The sequence below is a fragment of the Schistocerca americana genome, chromosome 5, assembly GCF_021461395.2.
Source record: "Schistocerca americana isolate TAMUIC-IGC-003095 chromosome 5, iqSchAmer2.1, whole genome shotgun sequence".
In the NCBI taxonomy this organism is placed as follows: Eukaryota; Metazoa; Arthropoda; class Insecta; order Orthoptera; family Acrididae; genus Schistocerca; species Schistocerca americana.
The window spans coordinates 694,816,607-694,844,495 of record NC_060123.1 but is presented as its reverse complement, the minus strand read 5'-3'; positions in this window follow the sequence as shown (position 1 = coordinate 694,844,495).

The following is a 27,889-nucleotide window of genomic DNA, read 5'->3' as shown; positions in this document are numbered from 1 at the left end:
ATGAAAAACAGAAATTGCATCCTAATTTAATACGAAAGGCACAATGCCGACTTAAGTACAAGAGGACTGACACTCTTACTTTCTATAATTTGAACCACTCCTGTGTGTCCAGTATCGATTCCGATGCTTTACTTCAGGTTTAGTGTATTCCTTGGACCTCCTTATAGACGATGGAACACAGAAAATCCATCTGAATTTAATACAAAAGGCACAAAGCCGACTTAAGTGCAAGAGGACTGACACTCTAACTTTCTATGATTTGCACAATTCCTGTGAGTCGAGTTTTAGATTCCAATGCTTCACTTCAGGTTTGCTGTATCCCTTGGACCTTCTTATTGACGATGATACACAGAAATTGCCTCCCAATCTTTACACAAAAGGCTCAATGACGACTCATGTACAAGAGGACTGACACTCTAACTTTCTATGATTTGAACCTCTCCTGTGAGTCCAGTTTTCGATTAAGATTCTTCACTTCAGTTTTACTGTATCCCTTGGACCTTCTTATTGACGATGAAACACAGAAATAGCATCCGAATTTGATACAAAAGGCACAATGCCAAATTAAGTACATGAGGACTGACACTCTAACTTTCTATGATTTGAACCCCTCCTGTGAGTCCAGTTTTAGAATCCGATGCTTCACTTCAGGTGTACGGTACACCTTGGACCATCTTATTGACGATCAAACACAGAAATTTCATCCGAATTTTTCACAAAATGCACAATGCCGTCTTAAGTACAAGAGGACTGATACTCTAAGTTTCTATGATTTGAACCTCAACTGTGAGTCCAGTTTTAGTTTCCGATGCTTCACTTCAGGTTTACTATATCCCTTGGACCTTCTTATTGACGATGCAACACAGAAATTGCATCCGATTTTAATACGAAAGGCACAATGCCCACTTAAGTACTAGAGGACTGACACTCTAACTTTCTATGATTTGAACCTCTCCTGTGAGTCCAGTTTTAGATTCCGATGTTTAACTTCAGGTTTACTGTATCCCTTGGACCTTCTAGTTGTCGATGAAAAACAGAAATTGCATCCGAATTTAATACAAAAGGCACAATGCCGACATAAATACAAGATGACTGACACTCTAACTTTCTATGATTTGAACCTCTCCTGTGAGTCCAGTTTTTGATTCCGATGCTTCACTTCAGGTTTAATGTATCCCTTGGACCTTCTTATTGACGATGAAACACAGAAATTGCATCCGAATTTAAACAAAAGGCACAATGCCGACTCAAGTACAAAAGGACTGACACTCTTTCCTTCTATGATTTGAACCTCTCCTGTGGGTCCAGTTTTAGATTCCGATGCTTCACATCAGGTTTACTGTATCCCTTGGACCTACTTAGTCTCGATGAATCACCGAAATTGCATCCGAATTTAATACAAAAGGCACAATGCCGACTTAAGTAGAAGAGGACTAACACTCTAACTTTCTAAGATTTGAACCTCTCCTGTGAGAACAGTTTTAGATTCCGATGCTTCGCTTAGGGTTTACTGTATACCTTGGACCTTCTTATTGACGATGAAACACAGAAATTGCATCCGAATTTAATACAAAAGCACAATGCCGTCTTAAGGACAAGACGCCCGACACTCTAACTTTCTATGATTTGAACCTCTCCTGTGAGTCCAGTTTTAGATTCCGATGCTTCACTTCAGATTTACTGTATCCCTTGGACCTTCTTATTGACGATGAAACACAGAAATTGCATGCAAATTTAATACAAAAGGCACAATGCCGACATAAGTACAAGACGACTGACACTCTTTCATTCTATAATTTGAACCTCTCCTGTGAGTCCAGTTTTAGTTTCCGATGCTTCACTTCAGGTTCACTGTATCCCTTGGACCTCCTTATTGACGATGAAACACAGAAATTCCATCTGAATTTAATACCAAAGGCACAATGCCGACTTAAGTACAAGAGGACTGACACTCTAACTTTCTATGATTTGAACCACTCCTGTGAGTCCAGTATCGATTCCGATGCTTCACTTCAGTTTTACTGTATCCCTTGGATCTCCTTATTGACGATGAAACACAGAAATTCCATCTGAATTTAATACAAAAAGCACAATGCCGACTTAAGTACAAGAGGACTGGGACTCTAACTTTCTATGATTTGAACCCTTCCTGTGAGTCCAGTTTTAGATTCCGATGCTTCACTTCAGGTTTGCTGTATCCCTTGGACCTTCTTATTGACGATGAAACACAGAAATTGCATCCGAATTTTTATACAAAAGGCTCAATGACGACTTATGTACAAGAGGACTGACACTCTAACTTTCTATGATTTGAACCACTCCTGTGAGTCCAGTTTTAGTTTCCGATTCTTCTCTTCAGGTTTACTGTATCCCTTGGACCATCTTATTGACGATGAAACACAGATATAGCATGCGAATTTGATACAAAAGGCACAATGCCAACATAAGTACAAGAGGACTGACAATCTAACTTTCTATGATTTGAACCACTCCAGTGAGTCCAGTTTTCGTTTCCGATTCTTCTCTTCAGGTTTACTGTATCCCTTGGACCTTCTTATTGACGATGAAACACAGAAATTTCATACGAATTTATCACAAAAGGCACAATGACGACATAAGTACAAGAGGACTGACACTCTAACTTTCTATGATTTGAACCTCTCCTGTGAGTCCAGTTTTAGTTTCCGATGCTTCACTTCAATTTTACTGTATACCTTGGACCTTCTTATTGCCGATGAAGCACAGAAATTGCATCCGAATTTAATACAAAAGGCACAATGCCGACTTAAGTACAAGAGGACTGACACTCTAATTTTCTATGATTTGAACCCCTACTGTGAGTCCAGTTTTAGTTTCCGATGCTTCACTTCAGGTTTACTGTATACCTTGGATCTTCTTATTGACGATGAAACACAGAAATTCCATCCGAAGTTTATACAAAAGGCACAATGCCGACTTAAGTACAAGAGGACTGAAACTCTAACTTTCTATGATTTTTACCTCTCCTGTGAGTCCAGTTTTAGTTTCCGATGCTTCACTTCAGGTTTACTGTACCCCTTGGACCTTCTTATTGAGGATGAAACACAGAAATTGCATCCGAATTTAATACAAAAGGCACAATGCCGACTGAAATACAAGAGGACTGACACTCTAACTTTCTATGATTTGAACCACTCCTGTGAGTCCAGTTTTAGTTTCCGATTCTTCTCTTCAGGTTTACTGTATCCCTTGGACCTTCTTATTGACGATGAAACACAGAAATTCCATCTGATTTTAATACAAAAGGCACAATGCCGACTTAAGTACAAGAGGACAGACACGCTATCTTTCTATGATTTGAACCCCTCCTGTGAGTCCAGTTTTAGATTCCGATGTTGCACTTCAGGTGTACTGTATACCTTGATCCTTCTTATTGACGATGAAACACAGAGATTTCATCCGAATTTATCACAAAAGGCACAATGCCGACTTAAGTACATGAGGACTGACACTCTAAATTTCTAAGATTTGAACCTCTCCTTTGATTCCAGTTTTAGTTTCCGATGCTTCACTTCAGGCTTACTGTATACCTTGGACCTTCTTGTTGACGATGAGACACAGAAATTGCATCCGAATTTAATACAAAAGGCACAATGCCGACATAAGTAGAAGAGGACAGACACTCTAACTTTCTATGATTTGAATCCCTCCTGTGAGTCCAGTTTTAGAATCCGATGCTTCACTTCAGGTGTACTGTACACCTTGGACCTTCTTATTGCAGATGAAGCACAGAAATTGCATCCGAATTTAATACAAAAGGCAAAATGCCGACTTAAGTACAAGAGGACTGACACTCTAACTTTCTATGATTTGAACCCCTCCTGTGAGCCCAGTTTTAGTTTCCGATGCTTCACTTCAGGTTTACTGTATACCTTGGATCTTCTTATTGACGATGAAACACAGAAATTGCATCCGAATTTAATACAAAAGGCACAATGCCGACTTAAGTACAAGAAGACTGAAACTCTAACTTTCCATGATTTTTACCTCTCCTGTGGGTCCAGTTTTAGTTTCCGATGCTTCACTTCAGGTTTACTGTACCCCTTGGACCTTCTTATTGAGGATGAAACACAGAAATTGCATCCGAATTTAATACAAAAGGCACAATGCCGACTGAAATACAAGAGGACTGACACTCTAACTTTCTATGATTTGAACCACTCCTGTGAGTCCAGTTTTAGTTTCCGATTCTTCTCTTCAGGTTTACTGTATCCCTTGGACCATCTTATTGACGATGAAACACAGATATAGCATCCGAATTTGATGCAAAAGGCACAATGCCAACATAAGTACAAGAGGACTGACAATCTAACTTTCTATGATTTGAACCACTCCAGTGAGTCCAGTTTTAGTTTCCGATTCTTCTCTTCAGGTTTACTGTATCCCTTGGACCTTCTTATTGACGATGAAACACAGAAATTCCATACGAATTTATCACAAAAGGCACAATGCCGACTTAAGTACAAGAGGACTGACACTCTAACTTTCTATGATTTGAACCTCTCCTGTGAGTCCAGTTTTAGTTTCCGATGCTTCACTTCAATTTTACTGTATACCTTGGACCTTCTTATTGCCGATGAAGCACAGAAATTGCATCCGAATTTAATACAAAAGGCACAATGCCGACTTAAGTACAAGAGGACTGACACTCTAAGTTTCTATGACTTGAACCTCTCCAGTGAGTCCAGTTTTAGTTTCCGATGCTTCACTTCAGGTTTACTGTATACCATGGACCTTCTTATTGACGATGCAACACAGAAATTGCATCCGAATTTAATTCAAAATGCACAATGCCGACTTAAGTACTAGAGGACTGACACTCTAACTATCTATGATTTGAACCTCTACTGTGAGTCCAGTTTTAGATTCCGATGTTTTACTTCAGGTTTACTGTATCCCTTGGACCTTCTTATTGACGATGAAACACAGAAATTGCATCCGAATTTAATACAAAAGGCACAATGCCGACTTAAGTACAAGAGGACTGACACTCTTTCCTTCTATGATTTGAACCTCTCCTGTGAGTCCAGTTTTTGATTCCGATGCTTCACTTCAGGTTTACTGTATCCCTTGGACCTACTTAGTGTCGATGAATCACCGAAATTGCATCCGAATTTAATACAAAAGGCACAATGCCGTCTTAAGTACAAGAGGACTAACACTCTAACTTTCTATGATTTGAACCTCTCCTGTGAGTCCAGTTTTAGATTCCGATGCTTCACTTCAGATTTACTGTATCCCTTGGACCTTCTTATTGACGATGAAACACAGAAATTGCATCCAAATTTAACACAAAAGGCACAATGCCGACTTAAGTACAAGAGGACTGACACCCTTACTTTCTATAATTTGAACCACTCCTGTGAGTCCAGAATCGATTCCGATGCTTCCCATCAGGTTTAGTGTATCCCTTGGACCTTCTTATTGTCGATGAAAAACAGAAATTGCATCCTAATTTAATACGAAAGGCACAATGCCGACTTAAGTACAAGAGGACTGACACTCTTACTTTCTATAATTTGAACCACTCCTGTGTGTCCAGTATCGATTCCGATGCTTTACTTCAGGTTTAGTGTATTCCTTGGACCTCCTTATAGACGATGGAACACAGAAAATCCATCTGAATTTAATACAAAAGGCACAAAGCCGACTTAAGTGCAAGAGGACTGACACTCTAACTTTCTATGATTTGCACAATTCCTGTGAGTCGAGTTTTAGATTCCAATGCTTCACTTCAGGTTTGCTGTATCAATTGGACCTTCTTATTGACGATGATACACAGAAATTGCCTCCCAATCTTTACACAAAAGGCTCAATGACGACTCATGTACAAGAGGACTGACACTCTAACTTTCTATGATTTGAACCCCCTGTGAGTCCAGTTTTCGATTAAGATTCTTCACTTCAGTTTTACTGTATCCCTTGGACCTTCTTATTGACGATGAAACACAGAAATTGCATCCGAATTTAATACAAAAGAGTCAATGCCGACTTACGTACAAGAGGACTGACACTCTAATTTTCTATGATTTTAACCTCTCCTGTGAGTCCAGTTTTAGTTTCCGACGCTTCACTTCAGGTTAATTGTATCCCTTGGACCTTCTTAGTGACGATGAAACACAGAAATTGCATCCGAATTTAATACAAAACACACAATGCCGACTTATGTACAAGAGGACTGACACTCTATCTTTCTATGATTTGAACCTCTCCTGTGATTCAAGTTTTCGATTCCGATGCTTCACTTCAGGTTTACTGTATCCCTTGGACCTACTAATTGACGATGAATCACAGAAATTCCATCTGAATGTAATTCAAAAGGCACAATGCCGACTTATGTACTAGAGGACTGACACTCTAACTTTCTATGATTTGAATCTCTCCTGTGAGTCCAGTTTTAGTTTCCGATGCTTCACTTCAAATTTACTGTATCCCTTGGACCTTCTTATTGACGATGAAACACAGAAATAGCATCCGAATTTGATACAAAAGGCACAATGCCAAATTAAGTACATGAGGACTGACACTCTAACTTTCTATGATTTGAACCCCTCCTGTGAGTCCAGTTTTAGAATCCGATGCTTCACTTCAGGTGTACGGTACACCTTGGACCATCTTATTGACGATCAAACACAGAAATTTCATCCGAATTTTTCACAAAATGCACAATGCCGTCTTAAGTACAAGAGGACTGATACTCTAAGTTTCTATGATTTGAACCTCAACTGTGAGTCCAGTTTTAGTTTCCGATGCTTCACTTCAGGTTTACTATATCCCTTGGACCTTCTTATTGACGATGCAACACAGAAATTGCATCCGATTTTAATACGAAAGGCACAATGCCCACTTAAGTACTAGAGGACTGACACTCTAACTTTCTATGATTTGAACCTCTCCTGTGAGTCCAGTTTTAGATTCCGATGTTTAACTTCAGGTTTACTGTATCCCTTGGACCTTCTAGTTGTCGATGAAAAACAGAAATTGCATCCGAATTTAATACAAAAGGCACAATGCCGACATAAATACAAGATGACTGACACTCTAACTTTCTATGATTTGAACCTCTCCTGTGAGTCCAGTTTTTGATTCCGATGCTTCACTTCAGGTTTAATGTATCCCTTGGACCTTCTTATTGACGATGAAACACAGAAATTGCATCCGAATTTAAACAAAAGGCACAATGCCGACTCAAGTACAAAAGGACTGACACTCTTTCCTTCTATGATTTGAACCTCTCCTGTGGGTCCAGTTTTAGATTCCGATGCTTCACATCAGGTTTACTGTATCCCTTGGACCTACTTAGTCTCGATGAATCACCGAAATTGCATCCGAATTTAATACAAAAGGCACAATGCCGACTTAAGTAGAAGAGGACTAACACTCTAACTTTCTAAGATTTGAACCTCTCCTGTGAGAACAGTTTTAGATTCCGATGCTTCGCTTAGGGTTTACTGTATACCTTGGACCTTCTTATTGACGATGAAACACAGAAATTGCATCCGAATTTAATACAAAAGCACAATGCCGTCTTAAGGACAAGACGCCCGACACTCTAACTTTCTATGATTTGAACCTCTCCTGTGAGTCCAGTTTTAGATTCCGATGCTTCACTTCAGATTTACTGTATCCCTTGGACCTTCTTATTGACGATGAAACAGAGAAATTGCATGCAAATTTAATACAAAAGGCACAATGCCGACATAAGTACAAGACGACTGACACTCTTTCATTCTATAATTTGAACCTCTCCTGTGAGTCCAGTTTTAGTTTCCGATGCTTCACTTCAGGTTCACTGTATCCCTTGGACCTCCTTATTGACGATGAAACACAGAAATTCCATCTGAATTTAATACCAAAGGCACAATGCCGACTTAAGTACAAGAGGACTGACACTCTAACTTTCTATGATTTGAACCACTCCTGTGAGTCCAGTATCGATTCCGATGCTTCACTTCAGTTTTACTGTATCCCTTGGATCTCCTTATTGACGATGAAACACAGAAATTCCATCTGAATTTAATACAAAAAGCACAATGCCGACTTAAGTACAAGAGGACTGGGACTCTAACTTTCTATGATTTGAACCCTTCCTGTGAGTCCAGTTTTAGATTCCGATGCTTCACTTCAGGTTTGCTGTATCCCTTGGACCTTCTTATTGACGATGAAACACAGAAATTGCATCCGAATTTTTATACAAAAGGCTCAATGACGACTTATGTACAAGAGGACTGACACTCTAACTTTCTATGATTTGAACCTCTCCTGTGAGTCCAGTTTTCGATTAAGATTCTTCACTTCAGGTTTACTGTATCCCTTGGACCTTCTCATTGACGATGAAACACAGAAATTGCATGCGAATTTAATACAAAGGCACAATGGCGACTTATGTACAAGAGGACTGACACTCTAACTTTCTATGATCTGAACCTCTCCTGTGAGTCCAGTTTTCGATTCCGACGCTTCACTTCAGGTTGACTGTATCCCTTGGACCTTCTTATTGACGATAGTACACAGAAATTGCATCCGAATGTAATACAAAAGGCTCAATGCCGACTTACGTACAAGAGGACTGACACTCTAATTTTCTATGATTTTAACCTCTCCTGTGAGTCCAGTTTTAGTTTCCGACGCTTCACTTAAGGTTCTTTGTTTCCCTTGGACCTTCTTAGTGACGATGAAACACAGAAATTGCATCCGAATTTAATACAAAAGGCACAATGCCGACATAGGTACAAGAGGACTATCACTCTAACTTTCTATGATTTGAACCCCTCCCGTGAGTCCAGTTTTAGATTCCGATGCTTCACTTAGGGTTTACTGTATAACTTGGACCTTCTTATTGACGATGAAACACTGAAATTGCATCCGAATTTAATGCAAAAGGCACAACACCGACTTAAGTACAGGAGGACTGACACACTAACTTTCCATGATTTGAACCTCTCCTGCGAGTCCAGTTTTAGATTCCGATGCTTCACTTCAGGTTTACTGTATCCCTTGAACCTTCTCATTGACGATGAAACACAGAAATTGCATGCGAATTTAATACAAAAGGCACAATGGCGACTTATGTACAAGAGGACTGACACTCTAACTATCTATGATTTGAACCTCTACTGTGGGTCCAGATTTCGATTCCGATGCTTATCTTCAGGTTTACTGTATCCCTCGGACCTACTTATTGACGATGAAACACAGAAATTTCATACGAATATATCACAAAAGGCACAATGCCGACTTAAGTACAAGAGGACTGACACACTAACTTTCTATGATTTGAACCTCTCCTGTGAGTCCAGTTTTAGATTCCGATGCTTCACTTCAGGTTTACTGTATACCTTGTACCTTCTTATTGACGATGAAACACAGAAATTGCATCCGAATTTAATACAAAAGGCACAATGCCGACTTAAGCACAAAAGGACTCACACCCTAAATTTCTATGATTTAAACCTCTCCTGTGAGTCCAGTTTTCGATTCCGATGCTTCACTTCAGGTTTACTGTATACCATGGACCTTCTTACTGACGATGAAGAAAAGAAATTGCATCCGAATTTAATACAAGAGGCACAATGCCGACTTAAGTACAAGAGGACTGACACTCTAACTTTCTATGATTTGAACATCTCCTGTGAGACTAGTTTTAGTTTCCGATGCTTCACTTCAGGTATACTGTATACCTTGGACCTTCTTAGTGACGATGAAACACAGAAATAGCATCCGAATTGAATTCAAAATGCACAATGCCGACCTCAGTACAAGAGGACTGACACTCTAACTTTCTATGATTCGAACCCCTCCTGTGAGTCTAGTTTTAGATTCCGATGCTTCATTTAGGATTTACTGTATACCTTGGACCTTCATATTGCCGATGAAACACAGGAATTGCATCCGAATTTGATACAAAATGCACAATGCCGACTTATGTACAAGAGGACTGACACTGTAACCTTCTATGATTTGAACCTGTCCTGTGAGTCCAGTTTTAAATTCCGAGGCTTCACTTCTGGTTTACTGTATCCCTTAGACCTTCTTATTGGCGATGAAACACAGAAATTGCATCCGAATTTAGTACAAAAGGCTCAATGCGCGACTTAAGTACAAGAAGACTGAAACTCTAACTTTCTATGATTTGAACCTCTTCTGTGAGTCCAGTTTTAGTTTCCGATGCTTCACTTCAGGTTTACTGTATCCCTTGAACCTTCTTATTGACGATAAAACACAGAAATAGCATCCGAATTTGATGCAAAAGGCACAATGCCAAATTATGTACAAGAGGACTGACACTCTAACTTTCAATGATTTGGTCCCCTCCTGTGAGTCCAGTTTTAGATTCCGATGCTTCACTTCAGGTGTACTGTATACCTTGGACCTACTTATTGACGATGAAACACAGAAATTTCATACGAATATATCACAAAAGGCACAATGCCGACTTAAGTACAAGAGGACTGACACACTAACTTTCTATGATTTGAACCTCTCCTGTGAGTCCAGTTTCAGTTTCCGATGCTTCACTTCAGGTTTACTGTATCCCTTGGAAATTCTTATTGACGATGCAACACAGAAATTGCATCCGAATTTAATACAAAATTCACAATGCCGACTTAAGTACTAGCGGACTGACACTCTAACTTTCTATGATTTGAACCTCTCCTGTGAGTCCAGTATCAGTTTCCGATGCTTCACTTCAGGTCTACTGTATCCCTTGGACCTTCTTATTGACGATGAAACACAGAAATTGCATCCGAATTTAATACAAAAGGCACAATGCCGACTTAAGTACAAGAGGACTGACACTCTACCTATCTATGATTTGGACCACTCCAGTGAGTCCAGTTTTAGTTTCCGATTCTTCTCTTCAGGTTTACTGTATCCCTTGGTCCTTCTTATTGACGATGAAACACAGAAATTTCATACGAATTTATCACAAAAGGCACAATGCCGACTTAAGTACAAGAGGACTGACACTCTAACTTTCTATGATTTGAATCTCTCCTGTGAGTCCAGTTTTAGTTTCCGATGCTTCACATCAATTTTACTGTATACCTTGGACCTTCCTATTGACGATGAAACACAGAAATTGCATCCGAATTTAATACAAAAGGCACAATGACGACTTAAGTACAAGACGACTGACACTCTAACTTTCTATGATTTGAACCCCTCCTGTGAGTCCAGTTTTAGTTTCCGATGCTTCACTTCAGGTTTACTGTATACCTTGGATCTTCTTATTGACGATAAAAAACACAGAAATTGCATCTGAAGTTTATACAAAAGGCACAATGCCGACGTAAGTACAAGAGGACTGAAACTCTAATTTTCCATGATTTTTACCTCTCCTGTGAGTCCAGTTTTAGTTTCCGATGCTTCACTTCAGGTTTACTGTACCCCTTGGACCTTCTTATTGAGGATGAAACACAGAAATTGCATCCGAATTTAATACAAAAGGCACAATGACGACTGAAATACAAGAGGACTGACACTCTAACTTTCTATGATTTGAACCACTCCTGTGAGTCCAGTTTTAGTTTCCGATTCTTCTCTTCAGGTTTACAGTATCCCTTGGACCTTCTTATTGACGATGAAACACAGAAATTCCATCTGATTTTAATACAAAAGGCACAATGCCGACATAAGTACAAGAGGACAGACACGCTATCTTGCTATGATTTGAACCTCTCCTGTGAGTCCAGTTTTCGATTCCGATGCTTCACTTCAGGTTTACTGTATCCCTTGGACCTTCTTATTGACGATGAAACAGAGAAATTCCATCTGAATTTAATACAAAAGGCACAATGCCGACTTAAGTACTAGAGGACTGACACTCTAACTTTCTATGATATGAACCACTCCTGAGAGTCCAGTTTAAGTTTCCGATGCTTCACTTCAGGTTTACTGTATCCCTTGGACCATCTTATTGACGATGAAACACAGATATAGCATCCGAATTTGATACAAAAGGCACAATGCCAACATAAGTACAAGAGGACTGACACTCTAACTTTCTATGATTTGAACCCCTCCTGTGAGTCCAGTTTTAGATTCCGATGCTTCACTTCAGGTGTACTGTATACCTTGGTCCTTCTTATTGACGATGAAACACAGAAATTTCATCCGAATTTATCACAAAAGGCACAATGCCGACTTAAGTACATGAGGACTGACACTCTAAATTTCTAATATTTCAACCTCTCCTTTGATTCCAGTTTTAGTTTCCGATGCTTCACTTCAGGCTTACTGTATACCTTGGACCTTCTTATTGACGATGAAACACAGAAATTGCATCCGAATTTAATACAAAAGGCACAATGCCGACATAAGTAGAAGAGGACAGACACGCTACCTTTCTATGATTTGAACCTCTCCTGTAAGTCCAGTTTTCGATTTCGATGCTTTACTTCAGGTTTACTGTATCCCTTGGACCTTCTTGTTGTCGATGAAACACAGATTTTCCATCTGAATTTAATACAAAAGGCACAATGCCGACTTAAGTACTAAGTGACTGGCACTCTAACTTTCTATGATTTGAACCACTCCTGTGAGTCCAGTTTTAGTTTCCGAAGCTTCACTTCAGGTTTACTGTATCCCTTGGACCTTCTTATTGACGATTAAACACAGAAATTGCATCCCAAATTGATACAAAAGGCACAATGCCAACTTAAGTACAAGAGGACTGACACTCTAACTTTCTATGATTTGAACCCCTCCTGTGAGTCCAGAAATTGCATCCGAAGTTAATACAAAAGGCACAATGCCGACTTAAGTACAAGAGGACTGAAGCTCTAACTTTCTATGATTTGAACCTCTCCTGTGAGTCCAGTTTTAGTTTCAGATTATTCACTTCGGGTTTACTGTATCCCTTGGACCTTCTTATTGACGATGAAACACAGAAATTTCATCCGAATTTTTCACAAAAGGCACAATGCCGACTTAAGTACAAGAGGACTGACACTCTAATTTTCTATGATTTGAACCTCTCCTGTGAGTCCAGTTTTAGTTTCCGATGCTTCACTTCAGGTTTACTGTATCCCTTGGACCTTCCTATTTACGATGAAACACAGAAATTGCATCCGAATTTAATACAAAGGGCACAATGCCGACTTAAGTACAAGAGGACTGACACTCTATTTTTCTATGATTTGAACCCCTCCTGTGAGTCCAGTTTCTGATTCCGATGCTTCACTTCAGGTGTACTGTATACCTTGGACCTTCTTATTGACGATGAACCATAGAAATTTCATCCGAATATAATACAAAAGGCATAATGCCGACTTATGTACAGGAGGACTGACACTCTAACTGTTTATGATTTGAACCTCTCCTGTGAGCCCAGTTTTAGTTTCCGATGCTTCACTTCAGGTTTACTGTATATCTTGACCCTTCTTATTGACGATGAAACACAGAAATTGCACTCGAATTTAATACAAAAGGCACAATGCCGACTTAAGTACAGGAAGACTGACACTCTAACTTTCTATGATTTGAACCTCTCCTGTGAGTCCAGTTTTAGTTTCCAATGCTTCACTTCACTTTTACTGTATACCTTGGACCTTCCTATTGACGATGAAACACAGAAATTGCATCCGAATTTAATACAAGAGGCACAATGCCGACTTAAGTACAAGAGGACTGAAACTCTAACTTTCTATGATTTGAACCACTCCTGTGAGTCCAGTTTTAGATTCCGATGCTTCACTTCAGGTGTACTGTATACCTTGGACCTTCTAATTGACGATGAAACACAGAAATTTCATTCGAATTTAATACAAAAGGCACAATGCCGACTTAAGTACAAGAGGACTGATACTCTAACTTTCTATGATTTGAACCTCTCCTGTGAGTCCAGTTTTAGTTTCCGATGCTCACTTCAGGTTTACTGTATCCCTTGGACTTTCTTAGTGACGATGAAACACAGAAATTGCATCCGAATTCAATACAAAAGGCACAATGCCGACTTAAGTACTAGAGGACTGACACTCTAACATTCTATGATTTGAACCGCTCCTGTGACTCCTGTTTTAGTTTCCGATGCTTCACCTCAGGTTTACTGTATCCCTTGGGCGTTCTTATCGAAGATGAAACACAGAAATTGAATCCAAAGTTAATACAAAAGTCACAATGCCGACTTAAGTACAAGAGGACTAACACTCTAACTTTCTATGATTTGAACCTCTCCTGTGAGTCCAGTTTTAGTTTCTGATTCTCACTTCTGGTTTACTGTATCCCTTGGACCTTCTTATTGACGATGAAACACAGAAATTGCATCCGAATTTAATACAAAAGGCACAATGCCGACTTAAGTACTAGAGGACTGACACTCTAACCTTCTATGATTTGAACCTTTCCTGTGACTCCAGTTTTAGTTTCCAATGCTTAACTTCAGGTGAACTGTATACCTTGGACTTTCTTATTGACGATGAAACACAGAAATTGAATCCAAATTTAATACAAAAGGCACAATGCCGACTTAAGTACAAGATGACTAACACTCTAACTTTCTGTCATTTAAACCTCTCCTGTGAGTCCAGTTTTAGATTCCGATGCTTCACTACAGGTGTACTTCAAACCTTGGACCATCGTATTGACGATGAAACACAGAAATTCCATCTACATTTAATACAAAAGGCACAAAGCCGACTTAAGTACAAGAGGGATGACACTCTAACTTTCTATGATTGAACCTCTCCTGTGAGTCCAGTTTTAGTTTCCGACGCTTCACTTCAGGTTTACTGTATCCCTTGAACCTTGTTATTGACGATGGAACACAGAAATTGTATCCAAATTTAATACAAAAGGCACAATGCCGACTTAAGTACAAGAGGACTGACACTCTAACTTTCTATGATTTGAAACTCTCCTGTGAGGTCAGGTAGTTTCCGGTACTTCACTTCAGGTTTACTGTATACCTTGGACCTTCTTATTAACGATGAGAGACAGAAATTGCATTCGAAGGTAATGCAAAAGGCACAATGCCGACTTAAGTACAAGAGGACTGAAACTCTAGCTTTCTATGATTTGGACCCCTCCTGTGAGTCCAGTTTTAGTCTCCGATGCTTCACTTCAGGTTTACTGTATCCCTTGAACCTTCTTATTGACGATAAAACACAGAAATAGCATCCGAATTTGATGCAAAAGGCACAATGCCAAATTATGTACAAGAGGACTGACACTCTAACTTTCAATGATTTGGTCCCCTCCTGTGAGTCCAGTTTTAGATTCCGATGCTTCACTTCAGGTGTACTGTATACCTTGGACCTACTTATTGACGATGAAACACAGAAATTTCATACGAATATATCACAAAAGGCACAATGCCGACTTAAGTACAAGAGGACTGACACACTAACTTTCTATGATTTGAACCTCTCCTGTGAGTCCAGTTTCAGTTTCCGATGCTTCACTTCAGGTTTACTGTATCCCTTGGAAATTCTTATTGACGATGCAACACAGAAATTGCATCCGAATTTAATACAAAATTCACAATGCCGACTTAAGTACTAGCGGACTGACACTCTAACTTTCTATGATTTGAACCTCTCCTGTGAGTCCAGTATCAGTTTCCGATGCTTCACTTCAGGTCTACTGTATCCCTTGGACCTTCTTATTGACGATGAAACACAGAAATTGCATCCGAATTTAATACAAAAGGCACAATGCCGACTTAAGTACAAGAGGACTGACACTCTAACTTTCTATGATTTGAACCCCTCCTGTGAGTCCAGTTTTAGATTCCGATGCTTCACTTCAGGTGTACTGTATACCTTGGTCCTTCTTATTGACGATGAAACACAGAAATTTCATCCGAATTTATCACAAAAGGCACAATGCCGACTTAAGTACATGAGGACTGACACTCTAAATTTCTAATATTTCAACCTCTCCTTTGATTCCAGTTTTAGTTTCCGATGCTTCACTTCAGGCTTACTGTATACCTTGGACCTTCTTATTGACGATGAAACACAGAAATTGCATCCGAATTTAATACAAAAGGCACAATGCCGATATAAGTAGAAGAGGACAGACACGCTACCTTTCTATGATTTGAACCTCTCCTGTAAGTCCAGTTTTCGATTTCGATGCTTTACTTCAGGTTTACTGTATCCCTTGGACCTTCTTGTTGTCGATGAAACACAGATTTTCCATCTGAATTTAATACAAAAGGCACAATGCCGACTTAAGTACTAAGTGACTGGCACTCTAACTTTCTATGATTTGAACCACTCCTGTGAGTCCAGTTTTAGTTTCCGAAGCTTCACTTCAGGTTTACTGTATCCCTTGGACCTTCTTATTGACGATTAAACACAGAAATTGCATCCCAAATTGATACAAAAGGCACAATGCCAACTTAAGTACAAGAGGACTGACACTCTAACTTTCTATGATTTGAACCCCTCCTGTGAGTCCAGAAATTGCATCCGAAGTTAATACAAAAGGCACAATGCCGACTTAAGTACAAGAGGACTGAAGCTCTAACTTTCTATGATTTGAACCTCTCCTGTGAGTCCAGTTTTAGTTTCAGATTATTCACTTCGGGTTTACTGTATCCCTTGGACCTTCTTATTGACGATGAAACACAGAAATTTCATCCGAATTTTTCACAAAAGGCACAATGCCGACTTAAGTACAAGAGGACTGACACTCTAATTTTCTATGATTTGAACCTCTCCTGTGAGTCCAGTTTTAGTTTCCGATGCTTCACTTCAGGTTTACTGTATCCCTTGGACCTTCCTATTTACGATGAAACACAGAAATTGCATCCGAATTTAATACAAAGGGCACAATGCCGACTTAAGTACAAGAGGACTGACACTCTATTTTTCTATGATTTGAACCCCTCCTGTGAGTCCAGTTTCTGATTCCGATGCTTCACTTCAGGTGTACTGTATACCTTGGACCTTCTTATTGACGATGAACCATAGAAATTTCATCCGAATATAATACAAAAGGCATAATGCCGACTTATGTACAGGAGGACTGACACTCTAACTGTTTATGATTTGAACCTCTCCTGTGAGCCCAGTTTTAGTTTCCGATGCTTCACTTCAGGTTTACTGTATATCTTGACCCTTCTTATTGACGATGAAACACAGAAATTGCACTCGAATTTAATACAAAAGGCACAATGCCGACTTAAGTACAGGAAGACTGACACTCTAACTGTTTATGATTTGAACCTCTCCTGTGAGCCCAGTTTTAGTTTCCGATGCTTCACTTCAGGTTTACTGTATATCTTGACCCTTCTTATTGACGATGAAACACAGAAATTGCACTCGAATTTAATACAAAAGGCACAATGCCGACTTAAGTACAGGAAGACTGACACTCTAACTTTCTATGATTTGAACCTCTCCTGTGAGTCCAGTTTTAGTTTCCGATGCTCACTTCAGGTTTACTGTATCCCTTGGACTTTCTTAGTGACGATGAAACACAGAAATTGCATCCGAATTCAATACAAAAGGCACAATGCCGACTTAAGTACTAGAGGACTGACACTCTAACATTCTATGATTTGAACCGCTCCTGTGACTCCTGTTTTAGTTTCCGATGCTTCACCTCAGGTTTACTGTATCCCTTGGGCGTTCTTATCGAAGATGAAACACAGAAATTGAATCCAAAGTTAATACAAAAGTCACAATGCCGACTTAAGTACAAGAGGACTAACACTCTAACTTTCTATGATTTGAACCTCTCCTGTGAGTCCAGTTTTAGTTTCTGATTCTCACTTCTGGTTTACTGTATCCCTTGGACCTTCTTATTGACGATGAAACACAGAAATTGCATCCGAATTTAATACAAAAGGCACAATGCCGACTTAAGTACTAGAGGACTGACACTCTAACCTTCTATGATTTGAACCTTTCCTGTGACTCCAGTTTTAGTTTCCAATGCTTAACTTCAGGTGAACTGTATACCTTGGACTTTCTTATTGACGATGAAACACAGAAATTGAATCCAAATTTAATACAAAAGGCACAATGCCGACTTAAGTACAAGATGACTAACACTCTAACTTTCTGTCATTTAAACCTCTCCTGTGAGTCCAGTTTTAGATTCCGATGCTTCACTACAGGTGTACTTCAAACCTTGGACCATCGTATTGACGATGAAACACAGAAATTCCATCTACATTTAATACAAAAGGCACAAAGCCGACTTAAGTACAAGAGGGATGACACTCTAACTTTCTATGATTGAACCTCTCCTGTGAGTCCAGTTTTAGTTTCCGACGCTTCACTTCAGGTTTACTGTATCCCTTGAACCTTGTTATTGACGATGGAACACAGAAATTGTATCCAAATTTAATACAAAAGGCACAATGCCGACTTAAGTACAAGAGGACTGACACTCTAACTTTCTATGATTTGAAACTCTCCTGTGAGGTCAGGTAGTTTCCGGTACTTCACTTCAGGTTTACTGTATACCTTGGACCTTCTTATTAACGATGAGAGACAGAAATTGCATTCGAAGGTAATGCAAAAGGCACAATGCCGACTTAAGTACAAGAGGACTGAAACTCTAGCTTTCTATGATTTGGACCCCTCCTGTGAGTCCAGTTTTAGTCTCCGATGCTTCACTTCAGGTTTACTGTATCCCTTGAACCTTCTTATTGACGATAAAACACAGAAATAGCATCCGAATTTGATGCAAAAGGCACAATGCCAAATTATGTACAAGAGGACTGACACTCTAACTTTCAATGATTTGGTCCCCTCCTGTGAGTCCAGTTTTAGATTCCGATGCTTCACTTCAGGTGTACTGTATACCTTGGACCTACTTATTGACGATGAAACACAGAAATTTCATACGAATATATCACAAAAGGCACAATGCCGACTTAAGTACAAGAGGACTGACACACTAACTTTCTATGATTTGAACCTCTCCTGTGAGTCCAGTTTCAGTTTCCGATGCTTCACTTCAGGTTTACTGTATCCCTTGGAAATTCTTATTGACGATGCAACACAGAAATTGCATCCGAATTTAATACAAAATTCACAATGCCGACTTAAGTACTAGCGGACTGACACTCTAACTTTCTATGATTTGAACCTCTCCTGTGAGTCCAGTATCAGTTTCCGATGCTTCACTTCAGGTCTACTGTATCCCTTGGACCTTCTTATTGACGATGAAACACAGAAATTGCATCCGAATTTAATACAAAAGGCACAATGCCGACTTAAGTACAAGAGGACTGACACTCTACCTATCTATGATTTGGACCACTCCAGTGAGTCCAGTTTTAGTTTCCGATTCTTCTCTTCAGGTTTACTGTATCCCTAGGTCCTTCTTATTGACGATGAAACACAGAAATTTCATACGAATTTATCACAAAAGGCACAATGCCGACTTAAGTACAAGAGGACTGACACTCTAACTTTCTATGATTTGAACCTCTCCTGTGAGTCCAGTTTTAGTTTCCGATGCTTCACATCAATTTTACTGTATACCTTGGACCTTCCTATTGACGATGAAACACAGAAATTGCATCCGAATTTAATACAAAAGGCACAATGACGACTTAAGTACAAGACGACTGACACTCTAACTTTCTATGATTTGAACCCCTCCTGTGAGTCCAGTTTTAGTTTCCGATGCTTCACTTCAGGTTTACTGTATACCTTGGATCTTCTTATTGACGATAAAAAACACAGAAATTGCATCTGAAGTTTATACAAAAGGCACAATGCCGACGTAAGTACAAGAGGACTGAAACTCTAATTTTCCATGATTTTTACCTCTCCTGTGAGTCCAGTTTTAGTTTCCGATGCTTCACTTCAGGTTCACTGTACCCCTTGGACCTTCTTATTGAGGATGAAACACAGAAATTGCATCCGAATTTAATACAAAAGGCACAATGACGACTGAAATACAAGAGGACTGACACTCTAACTTTCTATGATTTGAACCACTCCTGTGAGTCCAGTTTTAGTTTCCGATTCTTCTCTTCAGGTTTACTGTATCCCTTGGACCTTCTTATTGACGATGAAACACAGAAATTCCATCTGATTTTAATACAAAAGGCACAATGCCGACATAAGTACAAGAGGACAGACACGCTATCTTGCTATGATTTGAACCTCTCCTGTGAGTCCAGTTTTCGATTCCGATGCTTCACTTCAGGTTTACTGTATCCCTTGGACCTTCTTATTGACGATGAAACAGAGAAATTCCATCTGAATTTAATACAAAAGGCACAATGCCGACTTAAGTACTAGAGGACTGACACTCTAACTTTCTATGATATGAACCACTCCTGAGAGTCCAGTTTAAGTTTCCGATGCTTCACTTCAGGTTTACTGTATCCCTTGGACCATCTTATTGACGATGAAACACAGATATAGCATCCGAATTTGATACAAAAGGCACAATGCCAACATAAGTACAAGAGGACTGACACTCTAACTTTCTATGATTTGAACCCCTCCTGTGAGTCCAGTTTTAGATTCCGATGCTTCACTTCAGGTGTACTGTATACCTTGGTCCTTCTTATCGACGATGAAACACAGAAATTTCATCCGAATTTATCACAAAAGGCACAATGCCAACATAAGTAGAAGAGGACAGACACGCTACCTTTCTATGATTTGAACCTCTCCTGTAAGTCCAGTTTTCGATTTCGATGCTTTACTTCAGGTTTACTGTATCCCTTGGACCTTCTTGTTGTCGATGAAACACAGATTTTCCATCTGAATTTAATACAAAAGGCACAATGCCGACTTAAGTACTAAGTGACTGGCACTCTAACTTTCTATGATTTGAACCACTCCTGTGAGTCCAGTTTTAGTTTCCGAAGCTTCACTTCAGGTTTACTGTATCCCTTGGACCTTCTTATTGACGATTAAACACAGAAATTGCATCCCAAATTGATACAAAAGGCACAATGCCAACTTAAGTACAAGAGGACTGACACTCTAACTTTCTATGATTTGAACCCCTCCTGTGAGTCCAGAAATTGCATCCGAAGTTAATACAAAAGGCACAATGCCGACTTAAGTACAAGAGGACTGAAGCTCTAACTTTCTATGATTTGAACCTCTCCTGTGAGTCCAGTTTTAGTTTCAGATTATTCACTTCGGGTTTACTGTATCCCTTGGACCTTCTTATTGACGATGAAACACAGAAATTTCATCCGAATTTTTCACAAAAGGCACAATGCCGACTTAAGTACAAGAGGACTGACACTCTAATTTTCTATGATTTGAACCTCTCCTGTGAGTCCAGTTTTAGTTTCCGATGCTTCACTTCAGGTTTACTGTATCCCTTGGACCTTCCTATTTACGATGAAACACAGAAATTTCATCCGAATTTAATACAAAGGGCACAATGCCGACTTAAGTACAAGAGGACTGACACTCTATTTTTCTATGATTTGAACCCCTCCTGTGAGTCCAGTTTCTGATTCCGATGCTTCACTTCAGGTGTACTGTATACCTTGGACCTTCTTATTGATGATGAACCATAGAAATTTCATCCGAATATAATACAAAAGGCATAATGCCGACTTATGTACAGGAGGACTAACACTCTAACTGTTTATGATTTGAACCTCTCCTGTGAGCCCAGTTTTAGTTTCCGATGCTTCACTTCAGGTTTACTGTATATCTTGACCCTTCTTATTGACGATGAAACACAGAAATTGCACTCGAATTTAATACAAAAGGCACAATGCCGACTTAAGTACAGGAAGACTGACACTCTAACTTTCTATGATTTGAACCTCTCCTGTGAGTCCAGTTTTAGTTTCCAATGCTTCACTTCACTTTTACTGTATACCTTGGACCTTCTTATTGACGATGAAACACAGAAATTGCATCCGAATTTAATACAAGAGGCACAATGCCGACTTAAGTACAAGAGGACTGAAACTCTAACTTTCTATGATTTGAACCACTCCTGTGAGTCCAGTTTTAGATTCCGATGCTTCACTTCAGGTGTACTGTATACCTTGGACCTTCTAATTGACGATGAAACACAGAAATTTCATTCGAATTTAATACAAAAGGCACAATGCCGACTTAAGTACAAGAGGACTGATACTCTAACTTTCTATGATTTGAACCTCTCCTGTGAGTCCAGTTTTAGTTTCCGATGCTCACTTCAGGTTTACTGTATCCCTTGGACTTTCTTAGTGACGATGAAACACAGAAATTGCATCCGAATTCAATACAAAAGGCACAATGCCGACTTAAGTACTAGAGGACTGACACTCTAACATTCTATGATTTGAACCGCTCCTGTGACTCCTGTTTTAGTTTCCGATGCTTCACTTCAGGTTTACTGTATCCCTTGGGCGTTCTTATCGAAGATGAAACACAGAAATTGAATCCAAAGTTAATACAAAAGTCACAATGCCGACTTAAGTACAAGAGGACTAACACTCTAACTTTCTATGATTTGAACCTCTCCTGTGAGTCCAGTTTTAGTTTCTGATTCTCACTTCTGGTTTACTGTATCCCTTGGACCTTCTTATTGACGATGAAACACAGAAATTGCATCCGAATTTAATACAAAAGGCACAATGCCGACTTAAGTACTAGGGGACTGACACTCTAACCTTCTATGATTTGAACCTTTCCTGTGACTCCAGTTTTAGTTTCCAATGCTTAACTTCAGGTGAACTGTATACCTTGGACTTTCTTATTGACGATGAAACACAGAAATTGAATCCAAATTTAATACAAAAGGCACAATGCCGACTTAAGTACAAGATGACTAACACTCTAACTTTCTGTCATTTAAACCTCTCCTGTGAGTCCAGTTTTAGATTCCCATGCTTCACTTCAGGTGTACTTCATACCTTGGACCATCGTATTGACGATGAAACACAGAAATTCCATCTACATTTAATACAAAAGGCACAAAGCCGACTTAAGTACAAGAGGGATGACACTCTAACTTTCTATGATTGAACCTCTCCTGTGAGTCCAGTTTTAGTTTCCGACGCTTCACTTCAGGTTTACTGTATCCCTTGAACCTTGTTATTGACGATGGAACACAGAAATTGTATCCAAATTTAATTCAAAAGGCACAATGCCGACTTAAGTACAAGAGGACTGACACTCTAACTTTCTACGATTTGAAACTCTCCTGTGAGGTCAGGTAGTTTCCGGTACTTCACTTCAGGTTTACTGTATACCTTGGACCTTCTTATTAACGATGAGAGACAGAAATTGCATTCGAATGTAATGCAAAAGACACAATGCCGACTTAAGTACAAGAGGACTGAAACTCTAGCTATCTATGATTTGGACCTCTCCTGTGAGTCCAGTTTTAGTCTCCGATGCTTCACTTCAGGTTTACTGTATCCCTTGGACCTTCTTATTGACGATGAAACACTGAAATTCCATCCGAATTTAATACAAATGGCACAATGCCGACTTAAGTACAAGATGACTGACACTCTAACTTTCTATGATTTGAACCTCTCCTTTGAGTCCAGTTTTAGGTTCCGATGCTTCATTTCAGGATTACTGTATCCCTTGGACCTTCTTATTGACGATGAAACACAGAAATTGCAACCGAATCTAGAACAAAAGGCACAATGCCGACATAAATACAAGAGGCCTGACACTCTAACTTTCTATGATTTAAACCGCTCCTGTGAGTCCAGTTTTTGATTCCAATGCTTCACTTCAGGTTTACTGTATCCCTTGGACCTCCTTATTCACGATGAAAGACAGAAATTCCGTCTCAATTTAATACAAAAGGCACAATGCCGACTTATGGACAAGAGGCCAGACACCCGAACTTTCTACGATTTGAACCACTTCTGTGAGTCCAGTTATAGATTCCGATGCTTCACTTCAGGTTTACTGTATCCCTTGGACCTTCTTATTGACGATGAAACACAGAAATTGCATCCGAATGTAATACAAATGGCAAAATGCCGACTTAAGAACAAGAGGACTGACACTCTTTCTTTCTATGATTTGAACCTCTCCTGTGAGTCCAGTTTTAGATTCCGATGCTTCACTTCAGGTGTACTGTATACCTTGGACCTTCTTATTGACGATGAAACACAGAAATTTCATCCGGATTTAACAGAAAAGGCACAATGCCGACTTAAGTACAAGATGACTCACACTCTAACTTTCTATGATTTAAACCTCTCCTGTGTGTCCAGTTTTAGATTCCGATGCTTCACTTCAGGTTTACTTTATACCTTGGACCTTCTTATTGACGATGTAGCACAGAAATTGCATCCGAATATAATGCAAAAGGCACAATGCCGACTTAAGTACAAGAGGACTGACACTCTAACTTTCTATGATTTGAACCTTTCCTGTGAGTCCAGTTTTCGATTCCGATGCTTCACTTCAGGTTTACTGTATCCCTTGGACCTTCTTATTGACGATGAAACACAGAAATGCCATCCGAATTTAATACAAAAGTCACAATGCCGACTTAAGTACAAGAGGACTGACACTCTAACTTTCTATGATTTGAATCTCTCCTGTGAGACCAGTTTTAGTTTCCGATGCTTCATTTCAGGTTTACTGTATCCCTTGGGCCTTCTTATTGACGATGAAACACGGAAATTGCATCCAAATTTAATACAAAAGGCACAATGCCGACTTAAGTACAAGAGGACTGACACTCTAACTTTCTATGATTTGAAACTCTCCTGTGAGTTTGGGTTTAGTATCCGACGCTTCACTTCAAGTTTACTGTACACCTTGGACCTTCTTATTGACGATGAAACACAGAAATTGCATCTGAATTTAATACAAAAGGTACAATGCCGACTTAAGTACAAGAGGACTGACACTCTAACTTTCTATGATTTGAACCTCTCCTTTGAGACCAGTTTTAGGTTCCGATGCTTCACTTCAGGTTTACTGTATCCCTTGGACCTTCTTATTGACGATGAAACACAGAAATTGCAACCGAATTTAGTACAAAAGGCACAATGCCGACTTAAATACAAGAGGACTGACATTTTAACTTTCTATTATTTGAACCTCTCGTGTGAGTTTAGTTTTCGATTCCAATGCTTCACTTCAGGTTAACTGTATCCCTTGGAACTTCTTATTGACGATGAAAGGCAGAAACTCCATCTGAATTTAATACAAAAGGCACAATGCCGACTTAAGGACAAGAGGCCTGACACCCTAACCTTCTATGATTTGAACCTCTCCTGTGAGTCCAGTTTTAGATTCCGATGCTTCACTTCAGGTTTACTGTATCCCTTGGACCTTCTTATCGACGATGAAACACAGAAATTTTATCCGAATCTAACACAAAAGGCACAATGCCGACTTAAGTACAAGTTGACCCTCACTCTAACTTTCTATGATTTAAACCTCTCGTGTGTTTCCTGTTTTAGATTCCGATGCTTCACTTCAGGTTACTTTATACCTTGGACCTTCTTATTGACGATGTAGCATAGAAAATGCATCCGAATGTAATACAAAAGGCACAATGCCGACTTAAGTACAAGAGGACTGACACTCTAACTTTCTATGATTTGAACAACTCCTGTGAGTCCAGTTTTAGATTCCGATGCTTCACTTCTGGTTTACTGTATCCCTTGGACCTTCTTATTGACGATGAAACACAGAAATTGCATCCGAATTTAATACAAAAGGCACAATGCCGACTTAAGTACTAGAGGACTGACACTCTAACCTTCTATGATTTGAACCTTTCCTGTGACTCCAGTTTTAGTTTCCAATGCTTAACTTCAGGTGAACTGTATCCCTTGGACCTCCTTATTGACGATGAAAGACAGAAATTCCATCTGAATATAATACAAAAGGCACAATGCCGACTTAAGGACAAGAGGCCTGACACCCGAACTTTCTACGATTTGAACCTCTTCTGTGAATCCAGTTATAGATTCCGATGCTTCACTTCAGGTTTACTGTATCATTTGGACCTTCTTATTGACGATGAAACACAGAAATTGCATCCGAACGTAATACAAATGGCAAAATGCCGACTTAAGTACAAGAGGACTGACACTCTTTCTTTCTATGATTTGAATACTCCTGTGAGTCCAGTTTTAGATTCCGATGCTTCACTTCAGGTGTACTGCATACCTTGGACCTTCTTATTGACGATGAAACACAGAAATTTCATCCGGATTTAACACAAGAGGCACAATGCCGACTTAAGGACAAGAGGCCTGACACCCGAACTTTCTACGATTTGAACCCCTTCTGTGAGTCCAGTTATAGATTCCGATGCTTCATTTCTGGTTTACTGTATCCCTTGGACCATCTTATTGACGATGAAACACAGAAATTGCATCCGAATTTAATACAAAAGCCACAATGCCGACTTAAGTACAAGAGGACTGACACTCTAATTTTCTATGATTTTAAAATCTCGTGTCAGTTTAGGTTTAGTTTCCGACGCTTCACTTCAGGTTTACTGTATACCTTGGACATTCTTATTGACGATGAAACACTTGGACCTTCTTATTGACGATGAAACACAGAAATTGTATCCGAATTTAATACAAAAGGCACAATGCCGACTTAAGTACAAAAGGACTGACACTCTAACTTTCTATGATTTTAAAATCTCCTGTCAGTTTAGGTTTAGTTTCCGACGCTCCACTTCAGGTTTACTGTATACCTTGGACCTTCTTATTGACGATGAAACACAGAAATTGCATCCGAATTTAATACAAAAAGCACAATGCCGACATAAGTACTAGTGGACTGACATTCTAACTTTCTATGGTTTGAACCTCTCCTGATAGTCCAGATTTAGTTTCCGATGCTTCACTTCAGGTTTACTGTATCCCTTGGACCTTCTTATTGACGATGAAACACAGAAATTGCATCCGAATTTAATACAAAAGGCACAATGCCGACTTAAGTACAAGAGGACTGACACTCTCACTTTCTATGATTTGAACCCCTCCAATGAGTCCAGTTTCAGATTCCGACGCTTTACTTCAGGTTTACTGTATAACTTGTAGCTTCTTATGGACGATTAAACACAGAAATTGCATCTGAATTTAATACAAAAGGCACAATGCCGACTTAAGTACAAGAGGACTGACACTCTAACTTTCTATGATTTGAACCTCTCCTTTGAGTCCAGTTTTAGGTTCCGATGCTTCGCTTCAGGTTTACTGTATCCCTTGGACCTTCTTATTAACGATGAAACACAGAAATTGCAACCGATTTTAGTACTAAAGGCACAATGCCGACTTCAATACAAGAGGACTGACACTCCAACATTCTATGATTTGAACCTCTCCTGTAAGTCCAGTTTTCGATTCCACTGCTTCACTTCAGGTTTACCGTATCCCTTGGACATTCTTATTGACGATGAAAGACAGAAATTCCATGTGAATTTAATACAAAAGGCACAACGTCGACTTCAGGACAAGAGGCCTGACACTCTAACTTTCTATGATTTGAACCTCTCCTGTGGGTCCAGTTTTAGACTCCGATGCTTCACTTCAGGTTTACTGTATACCTTGGACCTTCTTATTGACGATGAAACATAGAACTTCCATCTGAATTTAATGCAAAAGGCACAATGCCGACTTAAGTACAAGAGGACTGACACTCTAACTTTCTATGATTTGAACCTCTCCTGTGAGTCCAGATTTAGTTTCCGATGCTTCACTTCAGGTTTACTGTATCCCTTGGACCTTCTTATTGACGATGAAACACAGACATTGCATCCAAATTTAATACAAAAGGCACAATGCCGACTTAAGTACAAGATTACTGACACTCTAACTCCTTATGATTTGAAACTCTCCTGTGGGTTTAGGTTTAGTTTCCGACGCTTCACTTCAGGTTTACTGTATACCTTGGACCTTCTTATTGGCGATGAAACACAGAAATTGCATCTGAATTTAATACAAAAGGCACAATGC